A 19,976-nucleotide genomic window follows, 5' to 3' on the forward strand; every position below is an offset into this window, starting at 1 on the left:
AAATCTAGCTCCTTCACCAGCTTTCTCTGATTTTCTATATTTTTGAAGACCCTCGGAAACAAACTTCTTTGTATGGACAATGGGAGCTTATTAGAGGGACAATCCCCCCCCTCCCCAAACCTGGAACTGCTACATTCACTATTAAGGAATCGGTCAAACAGAAAAGAAATACCTGTTGTGTGACCTCCAGGGCCCCTGGCACCCAGCATGTTGACTCATCTGTTCATCGGGGTAACAAAGAAAGTGTATAAAGCACCCACTGCCTGGCGTGCCTTCCTGAATTCCAACAGGATTGGCTCCCTTTCTCCCCAGGTAGCTCTCTTTACCTAGAGGTCTCCTGGGGACTTTGACAGACAGCATGTCCTTTCCCTGGAAAGAAGGGCCTTGATTGCAAATTGGATGCAGCTGCCAAATGTAAGCCAGGATTCCTGCTGTTCTTTTCTCAGCCTCCCCCAAATAAAGGATCAACTCCCACGAGTCCCAGCGACTCCCCACGCTTTCTCGTATTTCGTTTTCTGGCTCGGTGGTGCTTCTTCTCATTAAATGATGCCGTGATCACAGGGGTCCCATTTCTTTGGCCTCGCTGGGTGAGAAACAAAATTTGTTTACCAATGCACCATGCTTTCAGGCCAGGAATGAGACCAGGCAGCAATTTAATGTGGCAGGGAAAGATTAAGTTGGATAGGGTGGCTAACTTTGGCAGTTCCTGACCTGGAAAGAAATGTTCAGAGACTTCACTTGCTGAATTTCTCTGTGTTGGGCTGCTCTTGAGATTTTAACCAACATATAAGCATGATAAATATCGAAAAAGCACTCTAATATTTTGTTTACTGTTATTTAAGGCAGCATAATAAATACTTTTCTGTATTTTTAGGATCTGTTAACTTGCCAATTCTTCTGCTACATTTTGCCCCAATATTGCATACATTAAAAAATAACAGCCTATCTGGATTTATGTGGCCCCCATATTACAAATCTTAAAGAATAACGCTTTATTTTGTTGTTAAAACAAAAGGAATAGTATATTTGGTTTTATCAACCCCAAAAACATATAGTTTGATACCCGTATGAGCATCCCACAAAAATGTGAAAAAATATCTGCCATCTAGCAAAATGGCGGCCACAGGAAAAATGGCCGTTGCTACAACAAATATATTTGGCTTCATCAACCTCTAAAGAAAATATTTTGAGCATTCTATGTTAATATTAAATAATGCAATAGTCATATCTGCCAGTTTGGAAAATGCTAGCTACAGAGGAAAAAAGACCCCAAAATTGGAATGTCTACCCAAGGACAAGTTATAGCAACAGTACTCTGAAATAATCACAAAAATAAAATTCTGTGTGTGTTTGTGTGTGTGTGTGTGTGTGTGTGTGTGTGTGTGTGTGTGTGTATGTATGTATGTATGTATGTATGTATGCATGCATGTATGTATCTGTATCTGTATCTGTATCTGCATCTGCATCTGTATATGTATATGTATATGTGTTTGTTTGTTTGTTTTTGCAGTGGTAGATAGTGGATCCAGGACCACCATTGGCATGATGGGTGCATCAGTATCCAAATCTGGGGTTTCCAGTGTGGCTCCAATGGGACCTGCCAAGGGTTTGCAGAAAGTGGCCAGGGCTGGTGTGGTTTTAACCCAGTTGGCTTCTCATTGACCAATGGATCAGCCGTGAACGGGTTTTTTATATAGATTGCCTCAGTAGCAGTTGCCACAGTGGGTCAAGCATGTTCATGGCTTGATTGAAGGTAAGCTGTGTGCATGCAAAGAAAATATTTTAAAGAAATATGTTGATTTTAAAACACAGAACATTGTCCTGAAATGTTAAAGTGTTATTATTAGTTATGCATGACCTCACCTTCTGCCATTCTTGTGGCTTGTTCCGCCTCCTGCAGCTGCCATTTTGTAGTTATGCCCCTTACCTTGTGACAGTATAGCAGGCTCCATAAGGTTGAGGAGGCCACCTGATCTAATCTTTTAACAGCGCTTTGCCATGTTGGTCTGAGGTGGGAGAACAAAACTGAACCCAGAGGACTAATTTCTTATTCTAGCAAGGAATTATCCAGTCTTCATTATCATGCTGCAGATTTGTGGTTGTTTTTGTGACACTGTTTACTATTTTACTAGTAACTTACTCTCTCCTTTTATCTGTACTTTTATGATTCTTGTTCCATTGCCTGAGGAAGGGTGCATGCCCACAAAAGCTCACCCGTTGAATAAAACTCCATTGGTCTTAAAGGTGCCTTTGGACTCAAATTTTGATAAATATATAGAGATATTTCTGGAGCACATATGAAAAATGAGTACAGTATTTATCAAACTGCTGAACATGCATCAGGTGAACATCTACACACGACCTAAGTCTCAGCCCAGTTTGTATGGCTCTTGAGTTTTTCTCTTCTGTTCACCATCCACAATTTAAATTTCCATTGCCTCATCTTTCTATGAAATGTATTCTGGGTGCAAACATTTGTTGATATAAATTTTCTCTCTGAACAGACAACCGGAATTCTTGCTACACGAGGGAGCGTCAACGGATTCTGATTCACGGACACAGCAGGTTCCACTTATTATTATTATTATTATTATTATTATTATTGAATTTATTTATTGAATTTATCGACCAGGGTGTCACGTAAATGAGAATAAGGCTCCTCCACTGGGGCACATTTCTTTATTAGTGGATCTGTAAAGCAGGGGTAGTCAACCTGTGGTCCTCCAGATGTTCATGGACTACAATTCCCATGAGCCCCATGGGATGTCGATGCCTGTCATTTTAGCTTGACAATGAAATCTACATTTTTTTTACAAGTCCCCCAACTTCCATTGACTTGCTATTAATAAGCAGGCAGCAGCTGGTATTCTTCGTTCCCTTGCGATGTGTCGGAGTGATAAATTGTTTAACCTTGATGGAACCTAGCCCGCGTAGGCTACAGATGAAACAATACATTAATGACTTTCATTTCTTCAATTAATGTTGGTTATTGCTTCAGTGGTGTCCTTAGGTCCAGCTTTGGCACCTCTTTCTACAGCGGTGCCAGATTTGCACTGGTACCCTGCATGATGCTCTGGAGAACAAACTGAGCATCGGGCATTAGACATCCTGCCCAGAGAAAACTCAAGCCAAAATTACAGGAGGACTGGCAGCATAGCTAGCCTAATTTCCTTCCAAATGCCATTTAAACACAGGAGCTGCTCAAAGTCACATTCCACTGACACTGTCAGAGGGGAAAATGTTCCTTTTTAAGTGCATTCCAGGTGTTTAATGCCTTGATGCCTCTGCTGTGAACCAGAGCTATGTGAACTACACAAAGTCTACGATCACCATCTGAACTTAGCCATGATTGACTCATTTGCAGGCAAGGCAAGTCCCTCATTGGCTTAGTTTGATATTCCTTGCTACGTAGTTTGATTGGAAGCCTTTTAGGGTTGCCAATTCCCCAGGTGGTGACCGGAGACTTCCTGGCATTACAATTGATCTCCAGGCAACACAGATCAGTTCCAGTTTTGATAGGACCCCCTGGCACGAGGCCCTATTGAACTCCTCCCCCCTCAAACCCTGCCGTCCTCAGGCTCCACCCCCAAAATATGCAGGTATTTCCCAACCCAGAGCTGGTGACTTAATGCTACGTCAAGAAGCTTTGCACTTGGACTATCAGTAAGCCTTTCAAGGGCCAAATCGAGCCTCCGTGTTCAGAAGCAGTCTACCTCTGAATGACAAGGGGTATAACAACAAGAGGCTGATCCTGCCTTGTTCTTCTCTTTGTTGGCTTTTGGGAAGCATCTACCTGCTGACTGTTGGAAACGAGGTGCTGAACTACATGGCCTCTTGGTCTGGTCCAGCGGCGCTCTCTTGCTCTTCTTCAGAGTTTCTCTCAGAGCTCTCTCAGCCACACCCACTTCACAGGATTCTGTTGTGGGGAGAGGGAGGGTTGGTGATTGGAAGCCGCTTTGGGACTCCTTCGGGTAGTAAAAAGTGGGGTATAAAATCCACCTCGTCTTCTTCTAGCTTGGGCTTTCTGTTATTATTTTAAGCTAGGCTAAGACAATAGTATGAAACAAGCTTACTCAACCACATTCCAGTTTCAGTGCTCTCCACGCAAATCTGTTTTTGGCGGCAGAAGTCAATGTGTTTTACAATGCTGTTGGTGTTGGTGTTGGTGCTGGTGCTGGTGCTGGTGCTGGTGCTGGTGCTGGTGCTGGTGCTGGTGCTGGTGCTGGTGCTGGTGCTGGTGCTGGTGCTGGTGCTGGTGTTGGTGTTGGTGTTGGTGTTGGTGTTGGTGTTCGTGTCCTGCCACTTCTCCAGAGACTCGTGGCGGGTTACAGAACGGCTTAGCAATGGTCCTTCAGGTATGACTTCACCAAATGACTTGCTGATTGCAATTCCAACCCTTTCCCTCTGGAAAAACTGCATTTCTCCAGAGGAAATCACTACATCTCATAAAACCTTTCTTCCTCGCAGGATCCCTTGCTCCAAAACGTCAGCCTGCCAGGCTTCCCCCCCCCCCACACACACCAACCTTCCTTTACACAGGTTGTCTCCCCTGCATTGGAGGACAGTGTTTCTAAACACGAACCCATGATGCAGGGGTTCTCTAACTATTCTAAAGAGCATTCTCCAACTATTTCAAATTGCAATAAATGCAATAAACATCTTAAAGGTTTGCAGTGAGGCGTGGAGCTGGAGCGCCGCGGTTCATGGTGGTCAGCCAGATGGCTGATGAGGGTAGGCTCCCTTGCCGGCATTCGGGCCAACCCTCCGTTGGGAGGGGTCCAGGTTAATAAACGGCTGCGGCCAATTTGTTGCCAGAACTGGGTTTGCGTCATTACTGGGACAGTCGCCACCTGCTAGTCAAGCACCCAGAGCCATCAGTAAAATGGGAAGGCCTGTATATAAGTCTAAGAAATAAATATATACAATAAATAAATGCGAAGTGGAGCTTCTTGAATATTCTGATGGATCTGACAGAACTGAATGGTCGCCCCTGAAAAAAGCCACTGTGTTGCCATATTCATTTTCTAAAGAAGCAAGACCAGGGATAGTCAAACTGCAGCCCTCCAGATGTCCATGGACTACAATTCCCATGAACCCCTGCCAGCGAATGCTGGCAGGGGCTCATGGGAATTGTAGTCCATGGACATCTGGAGGGCCACAGTTTGACTACCCCTGAGCAAGACTGTTTTTAGCAGTGCTTTCCCTACCCTAAGCTGCATGTCACGTGGGGGGTAATGTATAATAACGGTGAGACATCCAGTCACAACTGACCTTGGTGAGCCTGCAGGGCTTTCAAGGCATGAGATGACCAGAGGTGGCTTGCCATGGCCTTCCTCTGTACAACTCCTCTGGACTTTCTTGGTGGCCTCCCATCCAGATCTGACCATTTAGCATCTAAACTCTGAGAAGATCTGATTAGTCAGGATGTTATGGATTCACTTTGCTTCTTTTCCTGCATTTTGGAAAGCTGCAGTCTTCCAGATGTCTTCCAGTCTTCTTGCTTGAATTTGCTGGTGAGCAATCATCTCCGTTCGATCTGAGAGAAATGCCTGGAAGAAAGCTTTCCTTTGAAAGTTGGCTGCAGTTTGACGTTCTCTTTCTAAATGCAGGCCGCTTTCTAATAATTGCTGTTGTAACTCAGGAGGGAGTCTTCTGCAGAGGTTAACGTTAGCGGTAGATGTTCTTCTTTTCAATCGTCAGAGTACTTCCAGCCTCTTTGTAGTTTTATTATCCCAAGTATCAAACGCAAGCCGTGTGCCTGACTCAGCTTCTCAGAAGTGTTCCCTTTTTCTGTACAGAACTGGAGAGGGAGGCGTAATGGCCAAGGGAACACACCAGGCCCCACCAAATTTATTTCCCATTTCAGCTCTGATCTCTGTTTTCCCCAAGCCACTTCCTATTCATTTGACAAAAGAGGGATCCTAGAATTAATAGATCTCATTCTTGTCTACTTCTGTGACTCCTTAGACTTTTGCCATGTAGTCTTACCATCCCACAGGACTTCTCATGTCAGTAGCTCTGTCATGAGAAGATGCATCACAAAGACTGTTTACGCACTGGAGGTTTCATGCTGGGCTGCAAGCTGGAGTTTTAGTTGTGGAAGGTTGCCCCACCTCTTCCTACACCCACATGGGGGAGCATGTGGCCCGGTTCACCTCATCTGCCCCCTATTTGTGCCCCTGCATTGGAGTTGGGACAGTGACTTCCCAGTGCGTAAACAGTCAAATTGAAACAGCTCTACACAAATCGAGGCCTAACTTTCCCAGGCTTCCATTGCGGTTTCTTCACAAGTGTCACCAGTAAGTAAACTGCTTTCCTATTATACGTGAAAAACACATCATCTCGCTCCTTATTGGGTTGTCGCTGATTTAACTTCAAGAGCCTGTCTGTTCAGGGGACGCTTTTGTAGCTTTATGAATGAGCCTCTTCTTCAGGGTATTTTTGTGTCACCAAAAAATGGGAGGTAATTACAAAGGCATCTGAAACTTTATGGACAATATTTATGAATATACATAAAGGTATGCAGGAGAATCTAGTCCTGTAACACTTGAGTTTTATTATGTACCATACATCTTCGGGGCTGCTTGCCAATGCAGTCATGGTCGACTCCCTTAACTGGGGTGTCTTCTGCTTTGGACACGCAATATAAAAATCCTGTGCCAAGTTGACCAGAACATCTATATTCTAAGAGCTATCAGCTCACCATAGAAGCTTCACCTGAATTCTTGGCAGGACTTATATAGCTCCAGTCCAGTTTCCTTTTCCATCCCTTGACCTGGGTAGTTTGGGGAAGCCCAATCCCATCTCAGAAGCTAAGCAGGGCCAGCCATAGAAGCAGCAGAAGAGTTGTTTTTATACCCCACTTTTCACTGCCTGAAGGAGTCTCAAGGAGGCTTCCCTTTCCTCTCCCCACAACAGACACCCTGTGAGGTAAGTGAGGCTGAGAGAGCCCTGATATCACTGCTCGGTCAGAACAGCACTATGAAGACTGTGACAAACCCAAGGTCACCCAGCTGACTGCATATGGAGGAACAGGGAATCAAACCCAGCTCATCAGATTAGAAGCTGCCACTCTTAACCACTCCACTATTTGGAAGGGTGACCTCCAGGGTCATGACACAAGGGAAGGCAATGGCAAACCACTTCCAAAAGCCTCTTGCTTGACTGCTAGATAATTTTAGGATCTCCTGGCTACTTGACACTCATGTCATATAATAAATAAAGTAATTCTTTACTATCTTGAATTGTTGAAATGTAACAAACACTGCTAATGTTCAGTGTTAGGGTTGCAAAAATATGAGAGAGAGAGAGAGAGAGAGAGGGGGGGGAGGGAGGGAGGGGGGGGAGGGAGGGAGGGAGGGAGGGAGGGAGAGAGAGAGAGAGAGAGAGAGCATTCTTATTTTCCTTGCTTGCGTATTCCTCTTGCTTGGCGAGCATTGTGCCTGTCTGTTTTACATGTGCTTTGTGCCCTCTAGTGGTCGATTCAATATTACATTGGTTTGTTTCCAGCGTTTACCCCTGCAGATTTAAGTTGCAAAAAGTGAGTAGAACAGGACGGGTGGGGGGGGGGGGACAAACCCAAAGCAGGAGGAATTTACATTCAAGAAAAGTGAGAATTCTGAAATGCCCAGTGAGAGATACTCCAATACTAAACTATCTAAAAATGCCAATTCCAAAACTTCTTCAGTCCACAAAATAGTGAGGATATGGTGGAACATTTGCCTTTGGGAAAACCTGCAGCTGGGGAAGCCAGATATGAAATGTTTGTTTCTATTTTTGTGTTCCACAGAACTGCTCCCAGTCTTTCTCTTGTATCCTCCTACTCAGGGGTAAACAGTCTTTCCTTTATGCCCAAGACAATGAAGAAATAGATTGCTAGGTGTCTACGGTAAAGGGCTTCTTTGGGGTCACAGTGGTTCTGGTTTGGGGAATTTTATTGCACTCATCATCTCTTGGACCTGAAAGGTCACCAGCCTGGTTTGGTGCTGCTAGACATGGTCAGTTGTGCTGCTGCAGCATGGTGATGGGTCAGGAGGGAAGCTGGGAATGAAACTCGCGGCTGGGCACAGTCTTACCTGAAGCTGGACTTCCCTGCAGCCATGAGAGGCATGTTCAAGGCCACAGTCATCAACAAGCCAGGATTCAGATCCCAGGGAGATGATCAGAGCAGAGAGAAAGAGTCCAAAAGCAAACTGAAGAATCCAAGCCAAGAAATCCAGAGGCCAACAGGGAGTGGCCGGAGTCAGAGTCATTTCTACTGGTCCAGGGTCGTCAAGGAGTTCAGGAACAAGAGGGTGGAGTCAGGTTGCATTAGAAACTGAGCACCTTGCCCCCTAAAATCAGGCTCAACAGCCCAGCTGGAAGTCATCCTGCAATCAATCACTGTCAGGCTCTTTTGCACACCAGCAGTTAAATAAGTGATCCTAAGCCTATATTGACAGTGTCTATCAGCTTGATTCAAGTCTGAGGAGCTGCCCTCTTCAGAGGCTGTCACTAACAGACCTGCTATTCAAAGCCCCCAGCTGGCTGAGGCTATGGAAGACAAGGCAAACTGATGAAATGACTAGGACAACTCTTTCTATTTTTATTCCAGATCCAAGAATCCAACAGCCAGCCTCAATGGCTGAAATTAAAGAATCACAACAGTTTCCATGTGTCTTTTGTCCAATGTAAAATCTTAATAGTATGTAATAAGATTATTACAGAAGATCCCCAACTAAGAGTTTAACAATTAGGAATCTCTGGTCAATTTGATACTATTGAGATTTTTCATTGAGATTCTTTAATTCCAGCCTCTGAAAAAGACTGCACCATCAAAAACGAGCTATTAGAAACCCGGATTTTGGCTGGCTGTTGGATTCTTGGATCTAGAATAAAAAACAGAAAGCGATATTCATTTTGTCAGCTTGCTTTTTCTTCAGCTGGATCTTCTCGGCTGATTGGTCTCTTCGCATCGCTGGCTGAGTCAGCATTCCTTCATCCCCTGAGCTTCCAACTCTCAGAGAGAGCAGTTCCCCTGTTTCTTCTGAGGAACTGTCATCCCTGGCAAGGGATGCCATGACAGCTTCTGGCTGGTATTCCTACAGAGGTTAACATGAAACATGAGGAGAAGTTCTTGTCTTCAGAATCTTTAATATTATCAGAACAGGATTAGACTCCCTGGTAATGTCTAGTGTTTTGTTATCTTGAGGTTCTGGCGGGTGGCAGCATCAGCTCTGGAGCGAATGCCAATCAACTTCCTTGCCACCGAGGACTAGGAGTGAGCCAAGCCCCTGAGGTGCATTGCGTTTTCTCATGCAGCTTGGTGTAGTGGTTAGGAGTGCGGACTTCTAATCTGGCATGCCAGGTTCGATTGTGCACTCCCCCACATGCAACCAGCTGGGTGACCTTGGGCTCGCTACTGTGCTGATAAAGCTGTTCTGACCAAGCAGGAATATCAGGGCACTCTCAGCCTCACCCACCTCGCAGGGTGTCTGTTGTGGAGAGAGGAATGGGAAGATGAATGGAATCCACTACTCCTTCGGGTAGAGAACCAACTCTTACTGGGTGGGTTTGAGCCAGGTGTATAGTTTCAGCCTAACCTACTCCACATGTACCCCACTTTTTACTACCTGAAGGAGTCGCAAAGGTGGAGCTGAGAGAGCTCTTAGAGGATTAAGACTGGCCCAAAGTCACCCAGCTGGCTTCTTGTGGAGCAGCAGGGAATCAAACTCCCTTTTCCAGATCAGAGTCTGCTACTCTTAACCCTTACCCTGGCCAGTTCTCGTTAAGGATGAAGTGGAGAATAAAATGGCATAAACTGCTTTGGGTCCCCAATGGGAAGAAAGGCAATCTGTAAATGAAGTAAAGAAATAAGTACATTTGCCTGGAGCACAGGACCCAGGTACTGGCAGGAATAATTGACCTGTGCCCTCGCAGTATGAATGGAAGCAAAGCTGCCTGCTAGGAGGCATGAAAGGTGGCCTCTCTTGGTTTGCACAACTACGCAGAAAGCTCCTTTGCCTAAAGGGGGATGCCATGTTTACGTTTCAGCCACTTTCCACATCTAAATGGCTTTCCTCCCCTTTATGTTTCAGAGTGTAAGAGGGTCTTCTCCTTCCGTATTTCCACTACCTATCACCCATCCCTCACCATCATTTATCCTCCCCCCTCCCCGTTTTTGGCTGCAAGCGATGGTCTTATTTGATGTCAAGGCAACAGGACACAGATGCAACCTTTTCTTCCCAAAAGATAGAAATACTCCATTAGCACAAGGCTCCTGGTCTGGAACTGAAAGGGGCTGGCTGGATGCCCTGAGCATCCAAGGAGGAGATTAAATGAACGAAAGGGCAGAGAAAGCGATGGAAACCGGTGGGGGGAAAATGAGAAATCAATGTGGATTTGGTGGGTACAGATTGCAATTTTCTGGTTCTTTTCTGCTTCTACAACAAACAGACACCCAGAGAGAGAAACAACCTCTGCCTCAATTGCTAGCCATTGTCATCATTTGGGCTTTTCTCCTTCCACTCTTGCAGACTTGTTACTTGGCTCAGCTCTGGGTCTGATCGTGACCTGGTTGGACCAGTTTGCTGAAGAGCCCTACTCTACTCCACCTCCCTCTTCCTTGAATTAATTAGGTATGTACCCTGTTTACACATCTCTGGGGGAGGGGGATACCAGCCTACAGGCGGAACCTGGGGATCCTACAAAAATTAAAACTTCAGACTACAGAGATCTCCCCAGAAGAAAATGCCTGCTTTGGAGGGTGGACACTATGGTGTTGTACCCCCCTGAGGGCCCTGTTCTCCATCCCCAGATTGCCAGGAGTTTCCCAACCTGCCAACTGTACCCCCATCCCCTGATGGAGACCAGGAGGTATCTGGCATGACTGCTTCATTTATTTGATGTCAAGGAAACTGTCTCATCACAACGCAAGGATATGAGGACCACCAGTGGGAAGAAGGAGAAGGAGAAGGAGAAGGAGAAGGAGAAGGAGAAGGAGAAGGAGAAGGAGAAGGAGAAGGAGAGTTGGTTCTTATATGCCACTTTTCTCCACCCGAAAGAGTCTCAAAGGGGTTTACATTCGCCTTCCCTTTCCTCTCCTCACAACAGACACCCTGTGAGGTGGGTGAGGCTGAGAGAGCCCTGATATCACTGCTCGGTCCGCACACCTTTATCAGCACTGTGGTGAGCCCAAGGTCACCCAGCTGGCTGAATGTGGAGGAGCAGGAAATCAAACCCGGCTCGCCAGTTCATACGTCAACATATTTCCCTTGCCGGGTGAAAGGACGAGGAAGTGAGGTGGGTTTTGTGGAGAGGGCATTCTTCTACTGCAGTTTTCCATCATCTCTAAATGAGGCAAGTCCTGGCCTGTGACTGAGATGGCCCTTTGTCGCAGGAGGAGTGCACAGGTTCGTTTATAGCTGTCAAAATCTCACCATAATGGTTCCATGTTGCCAACGCTTAACGTATTGACTTTCGAATGTATTTTCTCTCAAAAACAGGGGAAAGGCCAAAGCAGTTGAAACTGAAGCAAGGGAAATTCAATATGGATTTCAGTATCTGTCTCTGAATCTCAGGTTTAAATACAGCTGAGATACCCAATGCCGTTTCTTTTCATTAAAAAACAACAACAAAACAATTGTATATCCCCCCCTTCTTAGCAGCGATACAAGAGGCATAGGCTATACAAAGGCACCTATCTGGGAGGAAAATCATTTTGTTACGTGTAAGCCTGATAAAAATAAATGAATTTGCTGCAGCATGCTTGGGATGCTTTGCCGTTTGTTTGGTTTAAACACGCTCTTGTTCAGCTCACAAGATGAGAACCGCATGAATAATTTCATGTCCTGCACACTTCTCGTTTGTCAAGGATTATCATAGATTTCCTTGTTCAGGCACTTAAGCAGAATTCAGTAATACAGAATATCCTGTTTGTTTGAATGTGAAAATAAACCGATTACTTCTCTGTCGTGGAAGAAGGTGGTGGAGACCAGTTTCGCTTTTAAAAACCATTTCTTTTGGAGGCTGAACAACCCACCCCCTGCAACTATCTAGTTTTTATCCACCATCATTCTTCCAAAGAGTTTAAGGTAGGGGACATGATTTCCCCTTCTTCATGTTCTCCTTAGAATAGCCTTTCTCAGCTTTTTTTATCCTTGAGAACCCCCTGAAATATTCTTGTATGATCGTGAAGAACATGGTTGGGAAGCATAGCTGTATACATCCCCACATGAAGCCACTCCCCTTCCCATCCCTCCAAATTGGCCTTTTGGGGAGGGGAGGAGCCAACATGACCATACATGGTTATATCACCCAATAAACGTTTACCAGATTTTAAAAATAAGTAAAGAATTAATTAACTCCCACCTATTTGGGAAAATCTTCCAGGGCTGTCAGGAAACTCCAGGGTTTCATGAAACCCTGCTTGAGAAATCCTGCCTTAGCACGATCCTATGAGATAAATTAGTTGACATATAGGGACTGGCCCAGTATAGGGCACCCAGTGAGCTTCATGACTAACTATACAATTTGCTTTTTGAGGGGTTGGGGCCAAAGAACCCAACCCGCTTTCCCTGCTGCTAAACAACAGGTGCAGGGGATGTCACCTGTAATGCCCATGGAGGCCTGAATTGGCTCAGAACTGCAATGTGGGAGGAGGAGGAACTCCCAAGCCATTTTCCCAAGCCAAATCTGCCCCTGTGTAGACTTATTTCCCAAAATATGAAGCTGCACTTGAAATCATCTGTTCACACACAGCTCCTACAGGGCTCTCCCGGCACCTGTGATCTCTGGAGTGGAGTATCTTGGTATTGGATTGGAGTTGGTCGAGGGCTTGCCATCTGGCTGGTGTCCTTCCTGCCCAGTGCCTCACCTGATGCCCTGCTGTGTCTGCTGGATTCGGTGGCCACCTGGACATTGCAGTTTCCCAGGCTTATAGTCGTGGGAGACTTTACTGTCCATGCAGACGCACCATCCCCGGGTCATGGCTCGGACCTCGTGTCGACCATGGCACTGGGCTCTCACAATCTGTTACCAGTTCTACCCATCAGGCCAGCTACACCCCCTCAATTTAATCTTTGGTACTGGGATATAGATGGACTTGATGATGACATCTGTCATTCCATGGTCAGACCACTATGCCCTGTGGGCCCAGCTCTACTGGGACCTTCCCGCCATGGTTGATACAGACCATGTAATGGTCACCCCCAGAATTGACTTCTGTAACTCTCTCTATGTGGGCCTGCCCTTGTGTCTGAACCAGAAATTGCAGCTGATGCAAAATGCAGCTGCTAGGGTCCTCATGGGGACACCTTGGAGTGCCCACATCCAGCCAGTGCTGAGGCAGCTGCATGGGTTACCAGTTGCATCCTGGATTAAAAGGTTTTGCTTTTGACCTTTAAGGCCTTACACGGTCTGGGACCCACATATCTGAGGGACTGCCTGTTGCCCTATTCTCCCCTCAGGGCTTTCCGCTCTTCGGGTACTAACTTGTTGGTGGTCCCTGCCCCCCGGGAAGTTTGCCTGGACTTGACCAGGGCCAGGACTTTTTCGATCCTGGCCCCAACTTGGTGGAATGAGCTCCTAGAAGAGCTGAGGGCCCTGTGGAAGCTTCTGGCTTTTTGCAAGATGGAGCTCTTCCGCCAGTTCTATGGTTGAAGCCAGGGCAGGGAAGATCAGATGCCCCCCCAGAAGACAGTGTCACTGGACCAGACCATCACCGCTGGTGGACTGCTGGGATTTCAGGAGTCTATCATTATTTTAGTCAGTTCTCCTGGCAGGCTAAGCATTCTCTGTGAGATCATTACTTGTGAGATCATGTCCCAGCATGAAGTTTAGGAAGGCATGGGCCCCAGGTTGTTTTTAGTACCGATAGATGGAAAAGGGAAAGGAGAGAAATTTCCCTGAAAACATCCTCTTAGGGAAACATAAAGATCTTCCTTAAACGCTGTCTATTTCAAGGCAGCTCCAAATATATCATGTTTTACAGCCTGTGCTCAACATATATATTTTTTCCTTTGAAATATATGCAGAGATGGAGAAATAAAATGGAAAGTGATATGGGGCCTGGGAGGGGGGATCAACCTTTATATACGGAGATGGCACATAAAGCCCGAGAAATCCAGAAGATTTTCACAGTCCTATAACAGGAAATTGGCCATTGTAACACCTCACGAGATGACAAAAGGTAACTTATTACATGAACTGAAAGAACACACCCCAGTATTACCAGAGAGAGAGAGAGAGAGAGAGAGAGAGAGAGAGAGAGAGAGCGAGCGCAGAGGTCCACAAAAGCTGTTTTGGCAAACCTGACTCCCCATGATTCTTCCACTTGCACAAATATTTGCGTGTGAAGGTAGTTGGGTCCCCTCTTTTACCTCGGGAAGAGCCTAAGCTCAAATCACCCCTTCTGTGGGTCCCACTGGATTTTGAGAGCCAAAAGAATCAAGCATTTGTAAAGAGAGAATGTTCAAAAAATAAACGCTAGGGTGAAAGCAATATAAGGTAGCAAGTCAGGCAAAATAAAAACCCTGTTTCTCAGCCTCCGAATGGCTGGGAGATGAGCATAGTCCAAAAGTCCTTTTCTTGCTAGAAAATTATCTTACCCTTGTGCACAAATCCAGAGTCCAAAACAACAGAGTCCCTATGGAGGAAAGACCCAAAATGAGGCTGCCACCCAAGGAAACACCTAAGTTAATAGTTAGCAAATTCTTTGATGTATCAGAGCATGTCAATTAAGATGATCTGATAATCTAGTGAGGACCAGATTGCCTCTACCACTGTCAGGTGTGAACAAGGCAAAAGGCAACCTTTATGTTATCAAAAACCCAGCCAGGGATGTCACTGGTCAGTTTGGCTGAAGATATATTGTCAGGAGCTTACATCTTCCCTTGACCTTTGATGTGCTTCAAATGGGTAGCCGTGTTGGTCTGAAGTAGCACAATAAAATCAGAGTCCAGTAGCACCATTAAGACCAACAAAGATTTATTCAGGGCATGAGCTTTTGAGTGCAAGCACTCTTTGTTAGACTATGATCATCTTACATTACAGGGAATATATAGCAAAAATCAGTTCTGTTACATCAGCAGACTGTGTCACAACCAAATACAGCCAATGATAATCCTTTGTCAAAACAGCCAAACAATCCCCTAGAATTCAGTGTACTTCACAAAAACACAGGGAGAACCAAACTGCCTTTTATTAGTGATCAAAGGTTCTCACCTCTCCATATGTTGCTTGCTCCATCCGTCTCCATACAAATGTGAAACATTCCCCCCAGGGAATTGCTGGCCACTATCCCAAGGCCAGGGAGTCAAACTCAAAATTTCATTACATTGCCATATCAAAGGCACTGGCAAACCATCCCGTATTGAGTCTGCCATGAAAACGCTAGAGGGCGTCAGCCCAAGGGTCAGACATGGTGTTTGCACAGGGGATACCTTTACCTTTTTTACAGTCACATTATCTCAAATAATAACTATTTTATTTGTGATCATCCCAATCCTTCCCCAATCTACAACCTTCACAGGTGTAAGATCACAGAGTGGTATAGCATTGGCCAGAGGAGGGGCCCTGGTTTTTCCTGAAACCCAACCTCAACCTGGCAGAAGAGCTCTGTTTTGCAGGCCCTGCGGAACTGAGACAGCTCTGTCAGGGCCCTCAGCTCTTCTGGTTGAGGCCAGACACACTTCCTTCGGGCCAGGGACCACCAACATGATTTTACTAGAAGATCTTCAGACTCCTCTGGAGGCATACTGGGAGAGGTGGTCCCTTAGATATGCAGGGAACATATGCAATCCCATGATTCTGGGACCACATGCAAATCCCGCTCAGCTCTACCAATTGCTTCTCCTAACACAGGTGTTTTATTCTCCTGTAATAGGCTAAAGGTATATTTTGCTTTGTGGCTTTCCATATTTACTGCTTGTGATTTTTTGGCTACAGAAACATTTCCTCAGAAGAAAATCTCTTGGAAGCTGTATCTCTTTTCTCTTTGTCAGATTAGTCCAAACATGACACAGGCACAATAACAAAATGTTTGTTGATAGTCCCAAGGCTTTTTTCGTCTTTTTGCTGTTCCAGCTTTCTTTCTTTAAAAAAAAAATGCAATGCAAGGAGTTTTCCTTCTGCTCTAAGCCTTTGATTTGCTGCTTCTGCCATGATCAAAATTCTTTTCTTTTCTATACAAATAACATGTTAGAATTTATACTCATAATGAATATGGTTGTATCCTCCAGGAAGGGAACAGGGAAGGGAACTTTCTGGTTTCAGGTGACATACATGTTCATTTAGAAAAGCCACTACATGGAATTGTTGCCTTGCCATCACAGGCATCTACATCAAGGATCCCATTTCACATGAACTTTTTGATCCCTGATAGTTATTATTATTAGTATTATATTAGTATTCATATTAGTACTGGTATTAATTAGATTTCTTACCCGCTGCTTTCAGAGTTGACTAATGGCAAGTTACAACAAGCGTTAAACCCCAATATATAAAAGCATAAAAATCACGAAACAGATCTCAACCTACACCAGTGATGAGAAAAATAAAATCCCTTCTTCCAACTCCCATGACCTCCCCTCCCTCAGCGAACTCAGGGCCCCAAACCCCAGGGATGCCGATAGCTCTAGTTGTTGAGGGGCCCCTATGATCTCCCGCGCAAAAGATGCCCTCATGTCTATGTATGCCAGGTATAGACGTAACCCTGATACAGTTGTGCAAACAGAACTGAAAAGCTTAAAACTTCGGTATAAAACTTTCGTTCACCACAGGAAACAGGAAGCAACAGCTTGGACCTGGGAACAGCAGTCAAAGTGAAAAACTCTTCATGATTTTGGCACCTGGTTTCAGATTGCCCAGCTGGTCTCCAATGATGGCCCACAGCATCATTTTGTCAGAAATGTGGGGAAATAATTTCAGGAACTTCTGTGACTGCACTGAGTTGAGTGATCCCCAACTATGGTAATTTTGAAAACCTACCAGCTTGGTCACCTGTGGAGCCCTCAGAAAACTTATTGAAACTTTGTGCCATGGCAAAGCTCCAGGTATTGATTTACTCCCCCCTGAACTATTACAAATATAGACTGTTGGGCCCTGTTATTTACAGCAATAGATAAGGCTGGGAAAATACCCAATGATTGGGGGGTAGCAATTATTGTTCCCATCTGTAAGAAGGGGAACAAAGAAGTCTGCTGATTACAGACTGATTGGTTTACTAAGCGTTATAGGCAAGTTGTATGATAGACATCTTCAATGGTAGTAGGGAGACTGGCTTGAACAGGAGAGTTGCTTGGTTGAAGAACAAGCTGGATTTAGGGAGGTCCGTTCAGCTCTAAATCAATGTATGTTATTAGATCATTTGATCTCAAAATATTCCTCTAGATCTCTTGCCTCTTTGTATGCAGCCTTCATAGACTTTAAATTAGCCTTTGACTCAATTTCTAGAAAGATCTTATGGCAAAAATTAGAAGTTTCATCTATAGATAAGCACCTTTTATATTTGATCCAAGCTTTGCATGATAATGCCACTATTCAAGTAAGATGTAATCTCCAGGGCCATTTAACAGGCCCTACAATAACAACGAGAGGTGTCCACAGGGATGTATCTTGGCACCCCTACTGTTTAACTTTTATATCAATGATCTAGTGTCTTATCATCCCCCCCAAAATAGCGGGCAAACACATTTCTCTCTTATTTTACGTGGATGATGCCATACTTCCTTCAAGGTCTCCCATTGGTTTGAAAAGAATGAAGTAATCACTGCTACAATATTGCCATGAAAACCATGTAGAGGTTAATTATTTCAAAACCAAAACTATGTCTTTTGCTAAAAAAACAAAATCATATTAGTAGTAATTGAATTTGGTAAAGATAGTGGAAGTCTATTGCTTTAAGTATTTAGGGGTGGTTTTTCAGGCGTCAGGACTAAAGAATGTTCATATAAACCATGTAACCTCAAATGCTCAGAAAATTGCTAGGGCAATACAAAACATTTTTTGGTCTAAAGGGGGGCACTGTGTTCCTGGTGCTATTAAGTAATTGGTAATGGGTTTAAACTTCAAGTACAACGATATAGGCTAGATATCAGGAAAAAAATTTTCACAGTCAGAGTAGTTCAGCAGTGGAATGGGCTGCCTAAGGAGGTGGTGAACTCCCCTTCATTGGCAGTCTTCAAGCAAAAGCTGGATACACACTTTTCTTGGATGCTTTAGGATGCTTTGGGCTGAGCCTGCATAGAGCAGGGGGTTGGACTAGATGGCCTGTATGATCCCTTCCAACTCTATGATTCTATGATTCTAAGTAGTTCAATGCAAAATCTCTTGCCCTGTTGCTGTATGGTAGTCCACTTGACATCACTGCAAACTGTGCTAAGATGGAAAGTACCCAGTCTAAATGTTGAAGACTTACTTTCCATGAACATCTGGAGGACCACAGGTTGACTACCCCAGCTTTAGGTCATTGCACCCCTGCTCTAGGGCATTGCACCCCTTGTCTTCCACAGGCTCCACTCTAAATCTCCAGGAATATCAACCTGGAGCTGGCAACCATACCCACCCACCCCTGCCAGTAGCTATTGATTTGGCAACTCAAGTGAACCTTTCTAGGGTTTAAATCAGGGGTGGGCAAACTGTGGTCCTCCAGATGTCCATGGACTACAATTCCCATGAGCTCATGGGAATTGTAGCCCATGGACATCGGGAGGGCCACAGTTTGCCCACCCCTGGATTAAATGGTTTAAATCCTGTGGTGGTTTTGTGAAAAACCACAGTGCCATAGTCACTAATGAAAGAAACAAATACATTTCCAGGAGGGTGAAAACGGGCCCAGCATCAGTTCCCTTGGCCACGGAAATTCCTGTCTGAAAAGCAACTCATCTTGAAAAGTCACTTTTCAGGAGCAGCTTCAAAAAGAAGAGAAAAACGGCGGGCGGTTAGAGGATGGTGATTTTCGGCTATTCACTTTCTAAGCTTCGAGGGCTGCACCTGGTCTCTGATTTGTTAGCCAAGATCCCAATTAGTCTTGATGGGCTGGTGATTATGCCAGCTCACGACGGTCTTCCTGAAGTCAAGAGTCCGTGCTTAATAGAGAGAGACTCAGAGTGGGGCCGGAGCCGGAAAACGAGATGATCCACCAGCTGCAGTCGGCTGGAAGAACGGCTCAAACACAATGCCCCAGATGAGGGAGGGGAGGAAAGCTTCATAAAGTGCCAAGTCTAGGAGAAAGACAGCCAGGCATCCATCCTGACAGTGGCTAGCAGCTGCAATGACACTTCCTCATGGAAAACGAAAAGCCATGATGTTGTTTGTCTTTTAGGAGTTTGTCTAAGGCAGCTGTGTGGCAAGAAATACTTCATTCTAAAGGGCCGTTCTGGTAATTAAAAAAAAATCTGAAGATGCTCAACAAATCCTCGTATAAACTCCACTCAAGGGGGAAAGATCAGCCCCAGTAAAGAACTCTGAATATCTCAGAATATCCTCTCTCGAATTCTTTGGCTGGAGTGTCTTACATTTTGAAAAAGAAGAGTTGGGTTTTATATTCTGCTTTTCACTGCCAGGAGGAGTCTCTAAGCTGCTTACAATCGCCTTCACTTCCTCTCCCCACAACAGACACCCTGTGAGGTAGGTGAGGCTGAAAGAACCCTGGCAGGACTGCCCTGTGAGAACAGCACTATCAGGGCTGTGACGAGCCCAAGGTCACCCAGCTGGGAAAATTTTGCAATTAAATAACACTAGTACGTTTGTTTGTAAATCTGAAATTTGGGGTTTGTTGCTGTAAGCTTCTGTTACAGCTGGATGTAGTGGTTAAGAGCGGCGGCTTCTAATCTGGAGAGCCAGCTGGGTGCCCTTGGGATAGTCACAGCCCTGTTAGAGTTATTCTCACAAACCAGCTCTGACAGAGCTCTCTCAGCCTCACCTACCTTACAGGGTATCTGATGCAGGGAGATACTACCTTGGATATTCTCAATCTGATCTCGGAAGCCAAGCAGGGT

General features: G+C 45.1%; 1 long non-coding RNA gene across 1 annotated transcript; it reads left to right on the forward strand.

The window, feature by feature from the left end:
• The first annotated feature begins 1,612 nt into the window (after positions 1-1,612).
• LOC143819615 (uncharacterized) lies at positions 1,613-10,915 on the forward strand. Its single transcript, XR_013225020.1, has 4 exons — positions 1,613-1,753; positions 2,505-2,565; positions 10,515-10,616; positions 10,796-10,915. It is a non-coding gene; the product is annotated as an uncharacterized LOC143819615 (long non-coding RNA).
• The last annotated feature ends 9,061 nt before the right edge of the window (positions 10,916-19,976 follow it).

Source organism: Paroedura picta, chromosome 10 (genome assembly GCF_049243985.1).
Source record: "Paroedura picta isolate Pp20150507F chromosome 10, Ppicta_v3.0, whole genome shotgun sequence".
Taxonomy (NCBI): domain Eukaryota; kingdom Metazoa; phylum Chordata; class Lepidosauria; order Squamata; family Gekkonidae; genus Paroedura; species Paroedura picta.